General features: G+C 32.0%; 1 protein-coding gene across 8 annotated transcripts in view; it reads right to left on the reverse strand.

Moving 5' to 3' along the window:
- Nucleotides 1-23,346, reverse strand: part of LOC134690816 (nuclear receptor coactivator 3-like) — a 167,689-nt gene that overhangs the window by 136,105 nt on the left and 8,238 nt on the right. The window contains exon 1 of one of the 8 annotated variants that reach the window (XM_063550908.1): nt 9,564-9,690. The exons of 5 other annotated variants lie outside the window; for them this stretch is intronic. The gene's annotated coding sequence lies outside the window, so the exon portion shown is untranslated. Of the gene's footprint in view, nt 1-6,433; nt 6,594-9,563; nt 9,691-23,346 lie in introns of those variants that run through there. 2 more of the 8 variants (XM_063550906.1, XM_063550910.1) reach the window with 2 other exon arrangements.

A 23,346-nucleotide genomic window follows, 5' to 3' on the forward strand; every position in this document is an offset into this window, starting at 1 on the left:
CCAGGTGTCAAAATTCAGGGTAATTACTATAGACCTACCTAATGGATGTGTTGCTTTAACTAAACTTGCATTAAAAGTCAATGAAATGAAAAGTGTATAACTTTCAAAAAATCATATATATCAATTATTGTTCAACTTGATGTCTAGTCAAAGTTTAACAGAAGAGTTGAGTGGACACCCAAAACATGATGTCCAGTCAAAGTTTTAACAGAAGAGTTGAGTGGACACCCAAAACATGATGTCCAGTCAAAGTTTTAACAGAAGAGTTGAGTGGACACTGTGTTATATTATCTTAACTTGCAAGCCATTTTCCTAAAGTATAATCTCAATATGACAACAACCTGCTATCATATCAGGGATTTTATGCATGCATACAATTGTGTGTTGCAAGTTCATAAAGTTATATTTTATCCTATTAATTTTAAATACTGAGTTGAATATTGTTCAGAAAGTGACATTCTATTTTAGATATATCAGGCAGTGATTTTGTTTTAAGAATACTAATTAACAAAACTCAAATACATGACTAAAATATTAGAAATTCAATTTGATTAGAATTACTCTATCCTTAATATCATGTATGCACAGCAAGATATTTCTATCTGCAAGTTTAATGCATAAATTATAAACAGTTTTCAATACGTCTTTTATGTACAAGATTCAAATATGGTTTTGCAAAAGACAAATCATGCATAAAGTAGTTGGTTGTTTATAGTCGGTCGCTTCTAAGATTTTAAAAATAAATATGTACATCTGCATGTAATGTAATTTTTTCTCTGTAATCAATTTTTTCTAACCAACTGTTACATTTTCTGGCTATATTCATCTAAGAAGAGGCTAGACATCAAAAGATATAAAATTGTATTAAATGTCTGGTTTCAAAATTCTAGAACGGCTAAAATTTGGAGAATGTCAGTGAGGAAAGTTAAAATCTGTTAATAAAGTGGAAATCTGTCCCGCTTGTCCCGAGAATCTGTTTTGCTTCGGATCTTATAACGTCATACAACAATCACTTTTGAATTGTGGCGTCAAGATATTTTCTATTATGATGTCAAAATTTTACAGGAACAGCCCAACTTTTGTGATGTCCAGTAATGGCAGACAAATAGCTATAAGGTGTATTTTGAGGAGTCTCTGGTTCATTACCCCTTGAACTCTACAACTTGTATAATACTACAAACTCATCATAGAAACCCGAGAGGCTTGAAATTATGTATGCCAGACATGCATTTTGTCTTTATGACTCATCAGTAATGCTCAAATCAAGAATTCTAAAAGGGCTAAATAAAGTATAAGTAAAAGAACAATGAGGACCAAAACTTTAGAATGGTTCCCCCTTTTACATAAATGACAAAGTCAATAATCAGTATGTTCCGTCAATCCAAATATTGTCAAGAATTGTGTTTAAGAAGAATCATTAAACTGTTTGCCACTGGGAACAATAATGATAAAAATAAAAACCGACACTAATTATTACAGAATAGGCGATTAACGTTATCACTTGTATGTTGGCATTGTCATATATATGACATATCTTAGTTTTTGGCTTTAGTATGGTTTATCAGGGTTAATTGTGTAAAAGCTTATGTAGTATGTATCATGATAAGAAAAAAAGTCACTCCTGGTAGATTTTTGAGATTTTTCTGAGAGCTAGGGCAGATGTACCTCACTCACTCACACAGTTTTCTGACGTTACGATTCAACTGTTTATTTCGTGGGAACTTATGAATGGCCAGGAATTTGGGAATTAATAATGTTTTGAGGGAACAAACACAAATTATTTTGATTGGAATAGGTTATTTTGGCATTTGTTCCATCAGAAATTATAGATAAACTCCCTCCCCCCTTTTTTCTTCCCCCCCCTCTAATGATCTAAAGTGTAATTCATTGCTCAGCAATTAGCTGAACTATTCTGTTGCAAAGGTGGTTTTAGGGGGGGGGGGGGTCCCAGAGGGCCCGGGCCCCCCTTTTTTGCCCAAAAATTTGGTTGCTTATATAGAGAATCACTTAATCACTGGAGCGGGCCGGTCCCTCTTAGGTCAGTCAGTGGGCCCCTACTTATGAAAATTTCTAGATCCGCCACTGTGTTGTACATGCATTGAAGTGTAAGAGAATCTTTTATTGCTTAGAAAAAAAAATATATTGTGCACAAAACTGTGCAAGGAGATATATCTTACATGCTAATGATGAATGATCCCTAATTTAGCATGAATTTATGATAAAACGTGGCTCCAATTCATATTACCGGTAGGCCAAACAATTTACAGTCTATTGAGGGCTTTTCTCCAGGAGCAAAATAGGCCAGGAACAAAAACCTTTTTTTTGTTTAAGTCAGGTATATGAACTTAATTGTGTCACCATTCACTTCAAGATGTGCAAATTCATCAAAAATAACCTAACAGTAGGCAATTTGAGGCAAAAAAAAAAGTTTATAATGGAGTAAAAATCCTAAACCAAAAGTAATTTCAACTTTGGCCTTTAAAGGTTAGCTGATATACATTAGATAATATTTACAGATATTTACATGAGAAAAATAAGCTATAATTTTCACAGCTATTAAAGTGTCATGACATTCACATTGCAAGGAAACTAGTTCAGATTTTAAAAAAAGATTTCAGATAACTTATGTCAATTCAGAAATTATTGCGTGTATTAATTATTATTAATGATTTCGTCATTTTAGACCAAAATTTGGTTTTTTTATTGTGATATTGAGAAAAAATCCTGCTTTAAATTCATTTAAAAAATTCAAAATTCAAGTTTAAATTATTGCGCTTATAAACCCTGTAGCATTTTTTTGCAAAAAATAAAAACATCGCAATAATTTCTGAATTTACAGTATTCTCAAAAATAAACCCAGAACAGCTTTTTAATTTTTAACACCAGTAACAGCCTGTTTGTCTGTTTATTTTTAATAATAATTTGTTTGTGAACAGGTTTTTATCATGTTAGATTGTTGGATTTCTCCTTTTATTTTTATGGAGTTAATTATCATCTTTAACATTATTATAACAAGTGTTAGAAAATTATATTACAATACCTTTCAAAATATAATCCATACATAGTCACACTTTTGAGACTTTTTTCAAAGTTAATTGTCAGTTGAATGTTATTGCCAGTAATCCATAGACTTCACTATAGCAACCAAGAAAAACTGTTTCCATACAAAATTACTTGGAATTGCTTATATAATGCAGCCACAAAAAGAGTCCACATACATATTGCTTTAGATTGGAAAGATGCGCAACCAAGAAACGTGTGACAGTGTCCATACAAATTACTACAATTTGCAAGACTTGCGACCAAGAGAAGACTTTAAGACCTTACACAACTTGCTTACACATAGCAGTGGGCCAGGCATAAATGTTTATTTATCATAAATAAGCATAATAATTCCATAATTACATCGTTTACGACTATTACAGTAGTGGTTAAAAAAAAATCATTTGCAAGTGAGCGTTATTAATGTGACAATGCTGGAATATAAACTGATCAATCTATTTACTGTGACTTTAATATCATCTCCCACTAAAGCCAGTAAATAGATATAGGAAGATGTAGTATGAGTACCAATGAGACAACTCTCCATCCAAGTAACAATTTATAAAAGTAAACCATTATAGGTCAAGGTACGGCCTTCAACACAGAGCCTTGGCTTAAACCAAACAAGCTATAAAGGGCCCCAAACATTAGTGTCAAACCATTCAAACAGGAAATCCAAAGGTCTAATCCATATAAAAACGAGAAACCAAAAATGAGATGAACCACATCAATAAGCAACAACCAACTACTGTACATCAGTAAAGCCAGTACCCTTAAAAGGTGAATCAAACTTCTGTTAGTCGTACTGACCTTTGACCTATAGACATTAAAGATTATGTCTAAACTCAAAAGATTACTGGCTTCCCAGCTAAAGTTTAAGGTGGTCACTCATACACCCCTCCTCTGTTTTGATTGAAAAAATATCATTTTGTGCCATATTATCAAATTAAAACACAATACGAAGTATATTATGTTTGTCAATATAGTTATGAATCTGAAAATGTTAGCATCAATTAATTCCAGCTGTTAACAATATTCTTTAGCAACATGACTGTCTGTTTCTCTTTTGTCAAATATGTTTTATTAACAACAAAAAATTGTTGTCAAAGTGTTTAAGTAAAATTTCATTTGGTTGTAAATGTGTTTTGGCAACACGACTTTCTATTGTCAATGTGTTTTGGCAACACAACTTTCTATTGTCAATGTGTTTTGGCAACATGACTTTCTGTTGACAATGTGTTTTGGCAACATGACTTTCTGTTGACAATGTGTTTTGGCAACCTGATCGACTTTCTGTTGTCAATGTGTTTTGGCAACATGGCAACATGACTTTCTGTTAACAATGTCTTTTGGCAACATGACTTTCTGTTAACAATGTCTTTTGGCAACACGAAATTTTGTTGTCTATTTGTTTTATTAAAATTTCATGTGGTGGATAATGTGTTTTTGAAACACAAAATTCTGTTTTTAATGTGTTTTAAAGCAACAAATTATGAACAAGTGATTACCATTTATATGAATCTTTCATTGATTACAAGTCATCACTGTATTCTAAAGTAATGTCACGTTGTTTGCAACATCATGAACATATGGTACTACTAGTTATGCGAGAGCATTAATTTCATTTCTGTGTTACTGAGGTTTTACCATTACTAATTTATCAACTGTCAAATTTGTTTACTTGTGCATTATGCTGCATCGAAAGAAACAAATGTAGAAAGAAACAAATGTCCCTACGGAATAATGTAGACTGTTTTATTATAAGTAATTTTTGGGGGTCTTTGGTAAATCTGACTAATGGTCAGAAACATAGAAATCAGATCAATGTATTTCCCTTTTCGTCTCAAGAAAGTAAAAATGAAATCAATAAGTCCAGGAATCTAGTTCAATTTACTTTTAATCCAATCACAATACAGAATTCTATTTGCATCATGTGTAGAAATCCGAATCCTTATAAAGAAACTAAATTCATATAGATATAAACCCCATGGTGTTTAATAATCTGAAATTCTGTAATAAATTTCCAGAGAAAAACCTCTATATAGAATAACAAGGAAGTTTTTTTTATAAAATATGTAACTTAAAAATATAAATGTTGTGTTTGCTAAAAAAATATTTCTTATTATTTAAAACTTAAATTGCCTAAAAACATGATATGTTTAAAAATAATCTTTCCTCTTTAATTAGAAGACAATGCATTATTCTCCTTATAGTCTAGCCTATTCAGAGTCAAGGGCTATATAAAATGAGAACATGTGGTTTGTTTTCCAATGAGACAACTCTCCACCAGAGACTAAATGACATAGAAGAAATACAACAAGGTCACACAGTACAGAGTTCAACAATGAGCAAAACCAATACCCAATACTGTCAGAGTATTGTTTTAAATCAAACTGCAGGCAGTTGGGTTTTCTGTTTTGCAGCGTTTCACCTTTTCTAATTGGTTGCTGTCAGGTCTGACTTTAAGGTATTGGTATTGCTCAGTGATAAATGTCGTACGGTGAACAATAGTTATAACTATGTCCTTTGATCCCTGGCTACCTTATCTCCTTATTCTTACATGATGGTTATATTGTTAGATATCAAAGTCAAAATTTGTGACAGTAAAACCAAAATTTGTAACAGTAAAACCAAAACTTGTAACCGTGAAACCAAAATTTGCAACCTTGTAACAGTGAAACCAAAATTTGTAACAGTCAATCCAAAATTTGTAACAGTAAAATCACAATTTCAGTAAGTATCCAATTATTTTATACAAACCTTTGACCACAGTAATACAGTATCAACTTTCAATACAGGATATCGCTACTTGAAAAAGTGATGACCAAATATTTAACTTAGGTCACTTAATCCACTTAGAAAAAATTATGTTATGCAGTAAATATATCCTTCCGTTTCATTCGTCTAATTCAAGGACAAACATATGAAATTCATTTCTCTACATTTACATTGAAATCTAGATTATCTTCTTCAACAACAGATGTCACATAAAAGATTTTATTCGCACTTGAAGTCACAATACAAAAATCGTCACAACTGCTCCACGATGATTCAGAAAGATTGCCCGATTTTTATTATATTTTTTTTTTCTTTTGTTATAGAGAAACAACTGTTCGAAAAATCATTAATTTTACAAATATTACTAGTCATAAATTTGCAATACACTTCTTTTTTTCAATATACTATAGTAGTATAAAAATCCATTAATATTTTAGTTGTATAATAACACTATATCAGACAAACTTTATTTCAAAATGATAGCAACATGCAATTTACAACTGAGATTCTTTGACAGGTGTCAGTTAGGTGTGCTTTTCAGTTTAACATGCATTAAATGTGAAACATACATTATTTCCCTCAACTGGTGCTAAAAATAGAAATTATAGAATACCTACAGATAATAGTCAATATCCGAAATCCATAAATTCACTGTGAAAATCAAATATCTTATGTATCTAAATTTCTCCTAGGTATTAAATCCCATACGTTTTAGTTTTTTCCCTGAACAGCTGGTAATGAGTTAGTGAAGTATTTATTTTCCTCGTTTTGTAAACACTCCCCTTCAAGGTCTCAGGCAGTCACACTTAACGAGAGTGATGTAGAGGGAAATACACATACAACACTTCAAAGGAGAAAGTACAAGTCATAAATGTATCTCTATTACATGTTTTATTGTTTTCTGGTTGAACATTAAGGGCTGGTTAATAGTTCTGTTATTACCTGGACAATATTATATCTTATGGAAGGTAATAATTGAATCATTATTGACCAGCAATGTTACCCTAAACTTTAGCCAAATGAAGGGAATCGTCATTATAACATTAATGTGGATTTTCTTATTTCTCTTGGATACCAATTTTTGTAGATTGATTTATTGGTACTGGTTTTTTTTGGTTACGAAATCTTGTTAAAAACATATGTACTGGTATATATATTTGTATTATGCTACACACTTTAATTTCTGATTTCTATCGAACTTAAAAACGAATCCATAAAAAAATTATTTCAGAATGTATATATAGGCTTTACTTTTTGTACACCAGACGAGCATTTTGTCTACAAAAAAAAGTAAAAAAGGCTAAATAAAGTATGAAGTTGAAGAGCATCAAGACCAAAAATTGTGAAAGGTTTATGCCAAGTAATCTACTCCTGGGGTCAGTAAATTTTTAGCATTGAGAACATAGTTTTGTAAACAGTTGATTCCACATATTGCAGAGTTCATTACCCTCTTCAATGGCTGCCTGGGTGACCTAGTCTGACACTTCCCACACTCCAAATAATTCTTAATCTACAGACTCATAAAAACAGTTGAACTGGATTCTTTTTAAGTCTTTGACTATATAAAGAAATAATTTCTTATTTCTCAGATTTCAATTGTTTTTCCAATCCTTCTTTATATCATCATTGTGTCACAGACAACCAAGAAAAGAAAAAAAAAGACGACATATATGTTGAGAATTTGTCTCATCAGCAGTTTTTAACTGACATCTTCATTTTTTTCATATTAAAAAAATACATTCTTGTACCATATTCTCTTTCCTTTTTTAGAAACCATTATATTATTTTTCAACAGATGTGTTGAGGATTACACAATATTTTCATTATAAATAAAATACTGTCATAAATTGTTTGTTTTTTTCTTGTAGGTGGCTTGAAAAACAGTGAAGTTGATATGTCAGTCTCTTTATCATTTACAGTTTCTTGTAGAAGAAAATAGACTTTAGATCCAAGAATCCAAGATGATTATAAATAAAATGAAATGTGGGGTAATACATCTATAACTGCTATAACTGAGCAACCCTGAACAACAGCCAATCCATTAAAAACATGTTTATTCTGATAAAACACCTGTAACTAATGGTAGTCAGGTTACATTACATATTCACAAAAGATGAAAGTTCAATTTGCAGAATTGGCATATTTTGTACATGAGGCAGACTTGTTTTTGTTTTGCTTCGTTTATTAAGTTTTGGTGATTTTATAGGGGAAAGGAGGGGGGGGGGGGGGGGGGGGGGGGTAATTTAAAATGTGTAGCATTCTTGAGTAAAATAAAAACATGTTATCTAACACCTGGTATAGGGATTGAATTTGCTTCTTTTATGAATCGATATTGAGAGGCAAAATGTCTGTCTCCTGAGTGAAGAGTCCAGCATGAACATTGAACACATTGAACATGTGTAAGGCCATGGAAAAATTATTGATGGTTTCCCCTAACCTGACTGGGTCATTTAATTTTTCTGTAAAAAAAAATTTTTTTTTAAATTGAAAAAAAATATTTTTTTTTACAGAGACAACTTAAAGTGTTGGAAATATGCAAGATTATAGTTCGCTATAGAAACAATACTGTTTAAACATATAGATATAAAATAACACATGGTTACAAAAATAAAGCCTGCTGCCAAAAAAATTTCCATGTTAGGGGAAACCAACAATTAATTTTCCATGGCCTAACCTAAAATCTGTCACTGTGAGTGCCTCAATGGTTCTCATTCAACTGAAAACTTCTTTGATTTAAGCATAAGCAATGAGTTCTTATAATTTCTAAGAAGAAAATTTCAGTCAAACAGCACATATGTCATGTATGTATATGATCATAAATAGTGCAAAGAAAGTAAAGCTTTCAGCATGTTCAGTCTTAGAGTAGATCTGATTCTTTATTTTCTCCCAAAATTCCAGCTCTTCACAATATTTTTTGTTAAATTCCATTGAAACACTGCCTAGCATAATGCCAAGCTATATCTGCCTATGTGTAACAACATTACTAAAGAGTATACCTTGTCCATGTTGTCCATTGGATGTCCGATGGTATGGGTAAATGTCTTAAAAACCTTAAAATTGAGAATGGAAATGGGGAATGTGTCAAAGAGACAACAACCTGACCAACGAGCAGAAAACACCATTAGATTTCCTACGATTAGGGATTACCTAGACATCTCAAGTTTAAATGTTTATGTTATATGCTCAAGGTAATATTACACTTTGTACTTCAAAAACACATTTATCGAATCAATTTACGATATGTAAAATAAACAATGGGAAATTTAAAAAGTTTAAACCTATTTGATCATCTCTTAAATGGATTTTTAATTAAATTCAGCCTTGGAAAAAAACTTACAAATAAAAAAATCAATCCTTATACAAATAATATTGGATTTTAAAAACAGCTGTTAAATTTCTTTGACAATTCAAGTATTATCATGATTAAACAACATACTCCAAAAGGTCTTTAAATACCCCCATTGGCCTTGAAAGATAAAAAATATAATTATTCATGTAAGCAAGGATCTTATAAATCAAACATAATGCACATGTGTAGTACAATATTTACTTGTTTTTTTCCCTAACCAACTGATAAAGATTTGGCCATGAACCAAAAAACCAAAATGAACAACTATGTAATAGTGTTGTGTTGTATTACACAGTCAATACACAACATGGAAAAAAAATTACAGGTGAAATGAACCCATTATAAACACAATCTGACCAATACATAGATAGAACTAGACATAATAAGAACTTACCAATACTGAACAGGGAAATATAAAGTTGTTAATTAGATCCTGAGCAAGACAAATGTCTCCTATATATACACTACAAGAGTTGTCAAAGTTTAACTAACATTTGATCTTATGCACAGTTGAGTAAACACATGTTGTTGATAAATCCTTGATAAGGGGAAGCAACTCTTGTGAATTATGTAAAGTGATAAATTGATTGACACTACTATTTAAACAGGCGTAGATCTTGTTATGTTATATTTTCAATTCTTAACAATCTTTCTTAATTCATACAGACATTTATAAAATGTTTTAATTTGAGTGTTTTCTCAATAGTTTTGTTCACAAAATTTTGAAATGTTATATATTTTCAATTCTTAACAATTTTTTTAAATTCATACTGACATGTACCAAAGGTTTTAATTTTTACATTTTCTTAACACAATTTTTTTTTGCAGGGGACTGTGTTCCTCAGTTTTTTAAAATTTAATAGGTAGTTGTTTATAAGCAACTTTTAATTTTTTTCTTGTTCATTATCTGTTTTTTAACTTATGATGTTTTATTGTCTTTACAAATTTTCTGCCTCTTTTTTTAGGTTAAATCAAATCATGCAACTAAAAACCTCACATCTTGGGGGTGGGGGTGGGGGGAGGGGATCCAGTTGAAAACCTCCATTTGGTCACAATATCACTTTTAAAAATTACCTCAGGTCACCTGGTCACTTTAAGAAAATTGAAACAGACATCCCCAATTCACAGTTTCACAAAATTTAGAATTTTATTAAATTTGTTTTTTTGTGTGCAGCATCCTCAATTCCAGACTTACTTGTACCTATAAAATATAGTGGTTGGTTGTTTTTATATAATATATTGTATATATGTTCTCATGTCTGTTACTAAAATATTCCTTTTTTTAAATAAATAAGGTCCTTAATTTTTTCGTTTGAATTGTTTTAAATTGTCTTATCGGGGCCTTTTATAGCTGACTATGCGGTATGGGCTTTGCTCATTGTTGAAGGCCGTATGGTGACCTATAGTTGTTAATGTTTGTGTCATTTTGGTCTTTTGTGGATAGTTGTCTCATTGGCAATCATACCACATCTTCTTTTTTATATTACTTACTGTTGCCTAACTTAATATTGGTATTGCTTTATACACTTTTAAGGCATATCTCCATACAGATATAAGTATGTTTTTGTTTTAATGTTTTGCTTAATGATGTTGTTATAGGCCTTCAATAATAAACAAAATCTATTAAACAGTGAGAAAGCTTCAAAATGACGAAATACGAAATTTTTTTTTTTTTTAAATAAGAAAAACAAGCTGCTTGATTTATCTACAAAACATTAAACGAAAAAAAAATATCAAGTTTTAAAAGCAAGTTTTATCAAACATAAAAAAAGAAGATGTGGTATGATTGCCAATGAGACCACTCTCCACAAAAGACCAAAATGACACAGAAATAAACAACCATAGGTCACCATACGGCCTTCAACAATGAGCTAAGCCCATATCTCATAGTCAGCTATAAAAGCCCTGAAATGACAATGTAAAACAATTCAGACAAGAAAACTAATGGCCTTATTTATGTACAAAAAATTAACGAAAAAAACCCAACAAATATGACACATAAACAAACGACAACCACTGAATTACAGTTTATAATATACATTAAATATTCAAAAAGCATATCTCTCTGTCAACATGGTGTTAACTGATGTGGCACACTATGTAAGTCAATTAATTCTCTTGTTTCAATAAAAGTAAAAAAAGTGTTCTATCAGAAGTTCTGAAAATGTATTTTGCAAGGTAAGGGAGACAACTTCATATTTTCATTTGTATAATTCTGATGTAAAAATGTGTTTTTAACTTCAGTTCCAGTTAACCATGTCAGGAATCAGAATCTTCTGGTTTCTACACATATATTTTAAATTTCACTGAGAGAAAAAAAAATAATCCTTTTTCAATTTGTAACTGTTGATTCATTATTAGTCATCAAGTTCAACTTGAGGTTGATTGTGGGGGTAAAGGTGATCACAACTTTAAATAATCCATGAAATAGAGATAAGTGTAAGCAGAATTTTTGAAACAAATAAATCCACAAAAATAATTGTTTTTCACAGTCCACAAGTACATGTCTATTGGAAAGGGGTATACCTTTCGTTTGTAACAACTGAGGCCACTTAAGGACCCCTCAAAGAGTTGATAAAAGAGTTCTTAAAGCATGCAGAGATTGTAGCGCTAGACCTCTACTTCAGGCATCAGATCTTACATCAAAAGTCTGAAAGTATATTGCTGGGAATCAGAATCAGAAGACCAAAAGTGATCGTAATTCTATACCCAAGTCACCCCTCGGTGCTAAACTAGCATATAATAGTGGTTGGCAAATAAATAAAATAAAACATGAAAATATAGAAGAAGATTTGGAAATGTTCTGACAGAAAAAAGTCGTTAAAGTACACAGCCCAATTTCAAATGTGGTTTTTTTTGTTAGTTCAACCTGTTGACCCAAGGTCAATCAGGGTAAATGACAACACTAAAAAATCGGTTCTTGTTGTGACGTAACAACATAAGCATTATGACATTAGAAATGTACGAGGGGAAATGAACAAATGTAAAAGTCGTTCATGAAAAAACACCAGACACAGCATAGTCCATAAATTAAGCAATGTCAGCAAGTTTCCTATTCCAAAAGGCCAAGAGGTATATCTTTCCTCTGTATTTCAGTGATTATATAAGAATAACTTGTTTACACCACAATTTCTATTAAAATCAATATTACACAAGCAAACCTAAGGACAAAAGTCGTGATTTATAATTCTAAACTGTATAAATATATAACTGATACACTGTAATAATGAATCAAACATTGATTTTATATTCTAGCGATGTCATATTTCATAACCTACACGATTACACAATTTTATCTAGTGTCTTGTTTCCTAGCTGGGAAAGTCAAGGCGAGGCAAGACTATTCATCGATATTAAGGATGTTTGTTTCTCTATTTTGTGCTTTTGTCAGATTTTTGGAATCCTCTGGTTTTATCCATGTATTGCCATAAAAAAAAATTGCCCACTAACCCCTTTTTTTCTTTTCTTTTCATAATTTTATCACATAAAGTTTTAAAAGCTGGCATATTTGAAAATCTTATAAAATCCTTGTAATTTTTTAAGAGTTTTTGAAACAAAAAAGGTGCCAATGTTAAATGTATGAAAAATCTAGAGAGAATAATTCCCCCCAAATTTTCAATGCCTTATATCTCAAAACTAGCACACAGACCCTCCATTTTTTTCTTCTATTTTAGTTTATTTCTTTATATACTATCAATTCATAACAGTCTTTTAATAAAAATACACAGAGTAGCGCACATCCTTAAAAGTGTGTCATGTATCTGTATGCTGTAGCCAGTTCTTCAACAAAAGAGGTTTAAAATTAAGTCCTTCCCAAATCACACAAAAAAATTGTGTAGGTGGTTCCCCTTTATTTTACAAAGAAATACAGTATTACTTAGATGTGATTTTCATCAATGGAGGACATAAGACAAGTTAGTTATGACATCATCTGCATTGATGGATGGTTACTGTAAATTCAGAAATTATTGCAATGTTTTTATTATCGCGAAAAATGCGACAGGGTAAATATAATCGCAATAATTTAAAATCGCATTTTGAATTTTTTTATATGAAATAAACAGGATTTTTCTCAATATCTCAAAAATTAAAATCGTATTTTAGTCTAAAATGACAAAATTGCAATAATAAATCCACACAATAATTTCTGAATTTACAGTACCTTCCAAATGAGACAGTATTTACCCAACTACAAAAGAAACCAAAAGACATCCATAAAGCAACTTAAAACAATAGATAAAAGTTTGTTATGGCATTACTAGTATGGATGAAATAAATTGACCTGTAGGATTTATGTCAATGAGACAGCAAACTATCAACAAAAGAAGCTACGTAAAAGACTTCAATAGGGCAACTTAAACTCTATTGACGAGACAGAATAGGTCAACATATATATTTCTCCATTGAAAAAGTGTCAGACCTTCAAGTAATTTTTAATTTCAACAACAGTATCATAGAATTCTGGCTTCGCTTCGTGGAGCCAGAAGATATTCTTTCAACAGGAGTCACAAATTTAACAGTAGGTTTCTATTCGTTCCATAGGTTAATATAGTCCAGTGTCTATAATGGACTTCCAGTTTATGAATTTAAGTTGGTGTCTGATAGTTTTTGTGATGCTTTTTCGCTATTTTCTGCAAACAAAAAATTACTTATTGACATGGTATTCAGTGGCGGATCCAAATTCCCTAAGGGGGGGGCCTCTGACTGACCTAAGAGGGGCCCGCTCCAGTCATGCTTCAATGATTCCCTATATAATCAACCAAATTTTTCCCCCAGGGCCCCCCCTGGATCCGCCTATGGTATTTTTTTTACAAACTGAGACTCTACAAACAATTTAACTATGTACTTGGACGCCTCTCTTCACAAAACTACACAAAATTTTCAACATAAGTTGAAACACAAAACTTTAAACAACAGCATGACGTTTTAATATCATTTGTAGATACAAATTACATTTGGATATCTGATATACCCTTTCATTCAAACCATCATGTGGCCAATAAAATATTGAAATTACCATCACATTACGGTTTAAGACAATTTTTCTAAAATCTTGAATTTCTATAAAAGACATGGATATTTCTTGACCATAAATAACAGTTATAAGACAATTTTTTCTCCATGTATTAAAATCTTAAATTCCGATAAATGACAAGGGTTTTTCTCAACCATAAAAGAACATTTTGACTTTGATGTCCTCCAAGCTTTTTAATCTATTGTCAAAGTACATGCAATTATTGAAGTTTTCTTAGCTTTTCTCACATAATTGAAATGATGGGGTCAAAGCAAACCGATCTGAGGTCAGGTCACTTTGCCTGGACACAGGTCATTAATTGTTGAATTAAAGGAAAAAGAAATGTTTAGGTACAACAGCTGAAAAATAAATTTATTGAGATGGAAATATTTTCTTAAGTTGTTTATTTTACAATGTATAATGGCAGATTTTTAACAAGGATTTGGCAGGTTTTTTATTCTCTCGTATCAAATTACTGTCTTGAAACATCTTTATTCTGTATTAGTCATTATTATACTTTCTTTAGAAATTGTCTTTGCAAAGACTGTTTTCCCCCCATTATTTCTGTAAATTAGCAGGAAAGGCATCCATACAATTTTAAGAAAACCATAGTTTTACATATTTTCAATGATTTATATTCATCATGTTCATATTATATTTTTTTCATACTCAAAAAATTTTACAAAGATAAACAAATGCAACCAGATGCTCCGCAGGGCGTAGCTTTATACGACCGCAGAGGTTGAACCCTGAACGGTTGGGGCAAGTATGGACACAACATTCAAGCTGGATTCCGCTCTAAATTTGGATTGTGATTAAATAGTTGACACAGCATAGGTTTCTGACACAGAATGAATGTATTCAAATGAACTTAAAATTTTTGTTTTCTCTTAGAGCAATTCACTATGCTGTTGAATATTAATCTTCTCAAAAAAATGTTTGAAGAAATTTTCTTTTTATTTATGAAATTTCAAATGAGAAAAATTTAACCCAATTTTTTATTCACATCCCCCTTTCCCTTATTCCAAAACTAATTTCAATTAAAATATTCTAATGGAGTTTGCAACAATTACTACTCATTTAAATACATGATGTAAAAAAACTGCTTGTTATCACTGAATGGTAAAGATTATTTAAATTTATCAGTTGGTAGTAAAAAGTGAATATACATTGTATATTGTATATAACAAAGATTTAAGTTGATTCTGGACAAAGAAAGATAACTCCAATTAAAATAAATTCTTGCAGATATTTCTTGCTTACTATACTGGACAAAGAAAGATAACTCTTAATTAAAAAAACAATTTGCTATTTCACAATATTGTGAAATTAGATATTTCTTGCCATTGCACAATACTGTGCAATTGAAAAGACTTGCTATTGCACAATACTTAATATAATAATTTTAGATCCTGATTTGGACCAACTTGAAAACTGGGCCCATAATAAAAAATCTAAGTACATGTTTAGATTCAGCATATCAAAGAGGCCCAAGAATTTAATTTTTGTTAAAATCAAACTTAGTTTAATTTTGGACCCTTTGCACTTTAATTTAGACCAATTTTAAAACTGGACCAAAAATTAAGAATCTACATACACAGTTAGATTTGGCATATCAAAGAACCCCAATTATTCAATTTTTGATGAAATCAAACAATGTTTAATTTTGGACCCCGATTTGGGCCAACTTGAAAACTGGGCCAATAATCAAAAATCTAAGTACATTTTTAGATTCAGCATATCAAATAACCCCAAGGTTTCAATTTTTGTTAAAATCAAACTAAGTTTAATTTTGGACCCTTTGGACCTTAATGTAGACCAATTTGAAAACAGGACCAAAAATTAAGAATCTACATACACAGTTAGATTCGGCATATTAAAGAACCCCAATTATTCAATTTTGATGAAATCAAACAAAGTTTAATTTTGGACCCTTTGGGCCCCTTTTTCCTTAACTGTTGGGACCAAAACTTCCAAAATCAATACCAACCTTCCTTTTATAGTCATAAACCTTGTGTTTAAATTTCATAGATTTCTATTTACTTATACTAACGCTATGGTGCGAAAACCAAGAAAAATGCTTATTTGGGTCCCTTTTTGGCCCCTAATTCCTAAACTGTTGGGACCGAAACTCCCAAAATCAATACCAACCTTCCTTTTGTGGTCATAAACATTGTGTTTAAATTTCATTGATTTCTATTTACTTTAACTAAAGTTATTGTGCGAAAACCAAGAATAATGCTTATTTGGGCCCTTTTTTGGCCCCTAATTCCTAAACTGTTGAAAATAAAACTCCCAAAATCAATCCCAACCTTTATTTTGTGGTTATAAACCTTGTGTCAAAATTTCATAGATTTCTATTAACTTAAACTAAAGTTATAGTGCGAAAACCAAGAAAATGCTTATTTGGGCCCTTTTTGGCCCCTAATTCCTAAAATGTTGGGACCAAAACTCCCAAAATCAATACCAGCCTTCCTTTTATGGTCATAAACCTTGTGTTAAAATTTCATAGATTTCTATTCACTTTTACTAAAGTTAGAGTGCGAAAACTAAAAGTATTCGGACGACGACGACGACGACGACGACGACGACGACGACGACGACGACGCCAACGTGATAGCAATATACGACGAAAATTTTTTCAAAATTTGCGGTCGTATAAAAATAAGTGAGTTTACACTGTTACTGTAATTCTGATCAATTGACAACTTGGAAATTGCTTCAAATTCTCCAAAAAAAAAGTCTTAGGTATAATTGGTTACAGTTATTAAGGCAGTTTAAGTTTTCTTGTTTGAATTGTTTTAATATTTGTGATTTCAGTGCCTTTTATAGCTGACTATGGGGTATCAGCTTTGGTCATTATTGAAGGTGATCTATAGTTGTTCATTTCTGTGTCGTTTTGTCTCTTTTGGAGAGTTGTCTTATTGACAATCATCCCACATCTTCTTTTTTATATAAATATAAAATTAGATATCATTTTTCAATTTTGAATATTAAAAAAGAAGATGTGGTATGATTGCCAATGAGACAACTCTCCAAAAGAGACCAAAATGATACAGATATTAACAACTATAGGTCACTGTACGGTCTTCAACAATGAGCCAAAAATCTACAAATTTTGAAATCTATTGAACTTTAGCAGAACTAACACTGATTGTTGTACCTGAATACACCTACCAACTGGGTGCAAAGTAACCATTGACAGCCATATTGTTCCTATCTATTCTGAGACTTGATTTCCTAAACCTGAAACATACTGATTCAGCAGATATATTATTGGCTACTTTGTCCTTTTTGTCACTTAAAGGAGAACATAGAAATGACCATGCCATTAGCTAAATGGGAAAAAAATGTCAATTGTAACTAACTATTGCAGATCTGAAATTGAAAAGTTTTCTGGTTAAATGGATTACATCATTAGAAGTGTTGTCCTGATTTGTGCACCACTGACAGGCCAGAAAACATGTCTAGCCGTTCATATTTATGGACATCAAAGGTTGTTTTAAAGCACTATTTAATACCTGTACATGTTGTCTGAGATATTGTTTTTGGTTAAAGTCATAAGATACCTCAAATTAAAAAAAAAAATATGCATATGTTTTTTATAACTAAATGGATCGTTTTCTTTATACATGTTCAACTTATGTTCATATACTTTTTTCTGAGGAAAGTTCTTTAATTTGTCCACATTTAGAAGAAATTTACTTATTTTTATTCCAGGAAGCAATTTCGCAGATATATTTTCCGTATTCTTAGTGACCTGAGCCTAACCCTCCTCGTAAAAATCTGGTGATCGCAATAGGCATGATTCTGTCATTAAAATAAACAATTATCTGATTGTACATGTTAAACACATGCTCAGTACCCATGTTTTTTGTTATTTGTTTTCTATAAGGTGACAATCGGTAAAATTCTGCTTCAAAAACACGGCATTTAATGAGCAGCCATATTTGTTAAATCATAACAGACAGAGAGAAAAAAAAATGACGATTATACGATATATATTTGCGTAAAAAATGAGAAAATCATGCACAGCTAGTGATAATCTTCTCTGTATGGGAGAGGACTAAGTTTATGATATATACATGCATTGGTTCAAGAATTGGATAAACATTATTTTTCACCAGTCACTCTTTTCATATGACTTAAAGCACTGTTGATGTTCAGAATTTGTTATATTAATGAAAAGGGAAACTGGTCCACTGAGGATTTAATTTACCCTTTCCAAAACACAAGAGTTCCCCTGTGTTTATGATGTTTGTTTGACTCATCCATTTAGCTAACCCTTATATGTTTTCTGTGCAATGATGTTGTGGTCATAGTAACCTAAGATTTTTTTTGTTTTTTTCTTTTTCCTTTGTTGACTTTACTCAGATGCAGACTTGCAGAAATATTAGTAGTAATAGTAAATATGAAGATAAAATAGAAGAAAAATGGACTTTGTCACTGCTGGACATCAACTACTGGACACTACTAATTCAACTAAGCAAATCTTAGGGCACTATGAAGACCATGCAAAACTGCTCCTTATATGTAACTATAAATTTTATTTCATTTTTCATATAAATAAGTCTGTATAAAAAAGAAGATGTGGTATGATTGCCAATGAGACAACTATTCACAAAAGACCAAAATGACACAGACATTAACAACTATGTAGTTTTCTTGTTTTCTTGTTTTACATTGTCATTTCAGGGCCTTTTAAAGCTGACTATGCGGTATTGGCTTTGCTCATTGTTGATGGCCAAACAGTGACCTATAGATGTTAATTTCTGTGTCATTTTGGTCTCTTGTGGAGAGTTGTCTCATTGGCAATCATACCACATCTTCCTTTTTATATCTAAATAAATCTTAAATCACCAATATTTTGGACTATGTTAAATGACCACTATATCACTTTATGCACAGCTGCGGCATTAGCTTGCAAACTAAGAGGATTAGGTTAATAGAAACACAGGAAAAGCTGGCATATATATATGTCAATATCTGCCTTCAGATCATAGAGGATTTAAACTAATTCTGACGATGAGATTTAATAATAACATGCTGAATTATAGCGGATTTAAAACAGTAGAGAAATTAACCTTAGTGTTCTTGGACTATGCTACTTAGACAGCGGTGGCTGCAGTATAACATGCAGAATTATGGCTGATTTAATCCTTAAAAAATTGACAGAGGAGCTCTTGGACACTGCTACTTAAACAGCAGTGTCTGCAATATGGCATGCAGAATTGTAGCGGATTAAATCGTTGACAAATCAAGCTTTAACCTGACTCTTTGACACTGCTTCTTTAACAGCGGTGACTGCAATATAAGGACACTAGTACTACAACCAAAGTAGTAAAATGACCAGTAAATGACCAACACATTAATACTAAATATATCACCTGCCTCAGCTTATTTAAGGCGAGCAAGTTGACTATTTATAATAAGTATTAAATGCAAGCCTCAGTTTCAATAGCAATTGATTAAAGTAAAGTTTATAAGGTACATTTATTGTTTTCAAAATAAGACCCCTTTTGGTGCCAAAATTTAAATGTTAAAAACACCAAATGATAAAACTAGGATTTAAGGCTTTGACCTAAGGAGAGTCGTGGTGTAGTGGTTTGTGCATCGGACTACTAACACAAAGGTTTTCCTGGTTCGATTCCCGTTTGGGATGAAAATTTCAGGAACTCAATTTTCGGCTCTCCCTTGACACCATTTGAGAGTATGGTCTTAAGGAAACGATGATAGTCCGTCGGAAGAGGACGATAAATGGCTGACCCGTGTTAAGAGAGAGCCATATCTCTTGCACGTTAAAGACACCCTTGTAGATTTCGAAAAAGAGTAGGCTAATACAAGGCAGCACTCACACCCGCAAAGTGGAAAGGGATTAATATAAGTTGCAAAACTTGTTTCCCAATCCACTCTAAATAAATATGTTTAAACTAAACCTAAGGATGAAGTAAAGGTAACCCTCTGTTTATCATCTATCAGTGCTTTATAAAAACGTGCTGTAGTGAACTTTTCCACCCCCCAAAAAAATCAAACAAGAACAATTCAAGTTGTACAATAATTTTATAAGTTGGTGTCTTTTGCCAATTATTCAAAGTTTAACATATAAAATGCAATTATTTCTGTTTTCTTAAGACATACCCCATAATATCACATAGACATACTAGAAGGATGATCAGAAGCATTGAAATTCCTAATGGCCAAAATTACAAAATGCTGTACAAATCAAAGAGGCTATATTATCTTACTTATGACTTCAACAGACCACTAATTATTTAACCATATTTCCTTAAATTTGTAATTGTTGAAATTCAAGCATGATAATGGCTGAGAGGCCTGATTTCACTTTGAACTCAAATTCCCAAAGGCAAAATGAATATTTATTGACCTCATCCAATCCCATTCAATTCACTCATTTATATTTCATTCAAAGTAATCAAGTTTATTTAAATATGTTCAAAGCTGGCATATAAAAAGGGTGCCTTTATGTACTCTGGATACAAAATTTAGATATTACTTAAAATCAAGAATTATCAAATTTCTAATACTGATTTACCATCTACATCTGTTATCCCCACAACACATGTGTGTACCCAGCAATAAATTCCCACACCACATGTGTGTACCCAGCAATAAATTCCCACAACACATGTGTGTAGTGTACCCAGCAATAAATTCCCACAACACATGTGTGTACCCAGCAATAAATTCCCACAACACATGTGTGTACTGTATCCAGCAATAAATTCCCACAACACATGTGTGTACTGTACCCAGCAATAAATTCCCACAACACATGTGTGTACTGTACCCAGCAATAAATTCCCACAACACATGTGTGTACTGTATCCAGCAATAAATTCCCACAACACATGTGTGTACCCAGCAATAAATTCCCACAACACATGTGTGTACTGTATCCAGCAATAAATTCCCACAACACATGTGTGTACTGTACCCAGCAATAAATTCCCACAACACATGTGTGTACTGTATCCAGCAATAAATTCCCACAACACATGTGTGTACTGTATCCAGCAATAAATTCCCACACAACATATGTGTGTACCCAGCAATAAATTCCCACAACACATGTGTGTACCCAGCAATAAATTCCCACACCACATGTGTGTACCCAGCAATAAATTCCCACACCACATGTGTGTACCCAGCAATAAGTTCCCACACCACATGTGTGTACCCATCAATAAATCCCCACACCACATGTGTGTACCGGGTAGCAATAAATTCCCACACCACATGTGTGTACCCAGCAATAAATTCCCACAACACATGTGTGTACCCAGCAATAAATTCCCACAACACATGTGTGTACTGTATCCAGCAATAAATTCCCACAACACATGTGTGTACTGTATCCAGCAATAAATTCCCACACAACATATGTGTACCCAGCAATAAATTCCAATAACACATGTGTGTACCCAGCAATAAATTCCCACAACACATGTGTGTACTGTATCCAGCAATAAATTCCCACACAATATATGTGTACCCAGCAATAAATTCCAATAACACATGTGTGTACCCAGCAATAAATTCCCACAACACATGTGTGTACCCAGCAATAAATTCCCACACCACATGTGTGTACCCAGCAATAAATTCCCACACCACATGTGTGTACCCAGCAATAAGTTCCCACACCACATGTGTGTACCCATCAATAAATCCCCACACCACATGTGTGAACCGGGTAGCAATAAATTCCCACACCACATGTGTGTACCCAGCAATAAATTCCCACACCACATGTGTGTACCCAGCAATAAATTCCCACACCACATGTGTGTTCCCAGCAATAAATTCCAACAACACATGTGTGTAGTGTGTACCCAGCAATAAATTCCCACAACACATGTGTGTACCCAGCAATAAATTCCCACACTTTTAATAAAACAAAATCTTTTAATTGGTTTTCAAACCTTATAGCATAACATTGGGGGAAAAACTACATGCCAATAAAGAAATGAGATTAAGACAACAAACCTTCAAGAACATAATTGATTGATTGACTGCTAGTGTTAAATGCCACTGTCAGTATTATTGGTGTAATATCAAAGGCAGTCAGTTTTCCTCATTGTGGGAGTTGTGCTGTGCTTGGAGAGAACCAACTAGCAGTCAAAGGTTTTGTCCGCAATTGTGACAATAAAAAACACTCAAAAAAATTTAACCAAGTTTTCTCCACACCAGGCCTTAGATTTTTTAAATTTAGATTTAATCTTCAAAAGTTTTAGTTTCTCAGTTAATTGTTTTTCTAAAATAAACACTCCTCAAAAGAAATTCTATAGCTAATTGACAATTTTCTTCACTCTGAAAATATAGAAATTGTCACAAGTTTATTATAATTGCATCATAAAACTGACCAGGCATTTCATGTGGTCACCTTAGTGACCCAATACCACCACAAAAATCCAATTATCTATTTCTCAAATGTATGAAATCATACCAGTAAACAACTCCATTGTGGACAGTTATAGAATTACTATCTTTTTATTTTTTTTCAATTCAGTTGTCGCAACGCCTTAACAAATCAAAATCTTTTTGTATTCTGGTCAACTGAGATCTATTCAAACCCTTTACTGCACCTGACCAGGAATAAAGAAATGCCTTCTCTAATTACAAAAGAAAGTTCAATTTATGTAAAAGAATTTGAAAAACTTTTAAAATCAAGTTTTTGCTTGTTAATTTAACCAAATAATATGAATGGACTTTTTTTCTGAGACATTTACAAAAAAAAGACTTTTTCTACACCTCTTTATATCTAAATGACAAAAAAATATGAAACTGGGTGGTAATATCAAATCTATTCAAAATAAACTATATGTACCTCAAAAGTACAATCTTGACTTCAAATTACAAAGTTTTGAACAAACAACAATTTTAATTCAAATTTAAAGCAGTTATTTAAGTTATTTCATTAAAGATAAAAATAACCTTCTATATGTCCAAACAAGATTCAGGATAACCATTGTTTTTCAGTTCAGAGTTCCTCCGTCCAAGCAAACAAATTTTACCGAAGATCGAATGAAACAAGCAATTAAAATTTCACATGTATGTTTCAAACACAAATTAAACTAACAAATACTAACAAAATTTATTACTACTAACGGTTAACGAGGCCGGGATAAGGTACCGGTATTTG

Source organism: Mytilus trossulus, chromosome 11 (assembly GCF_036588685.1).
Source record: "Mytilus trossulus isolate FHL-02 chromosome 11, PNRI_Mtr1.1.1.hap1, whole genome shotgun sequence".
In the NCBI taxonomy this organism is placed as follows: domain Eukaryota; kingdom Metazoa; phylum Mollusca; class Bivalvia; order Mytilida; family Mytilidae; genus Mytilus; species Mytilus trossulus.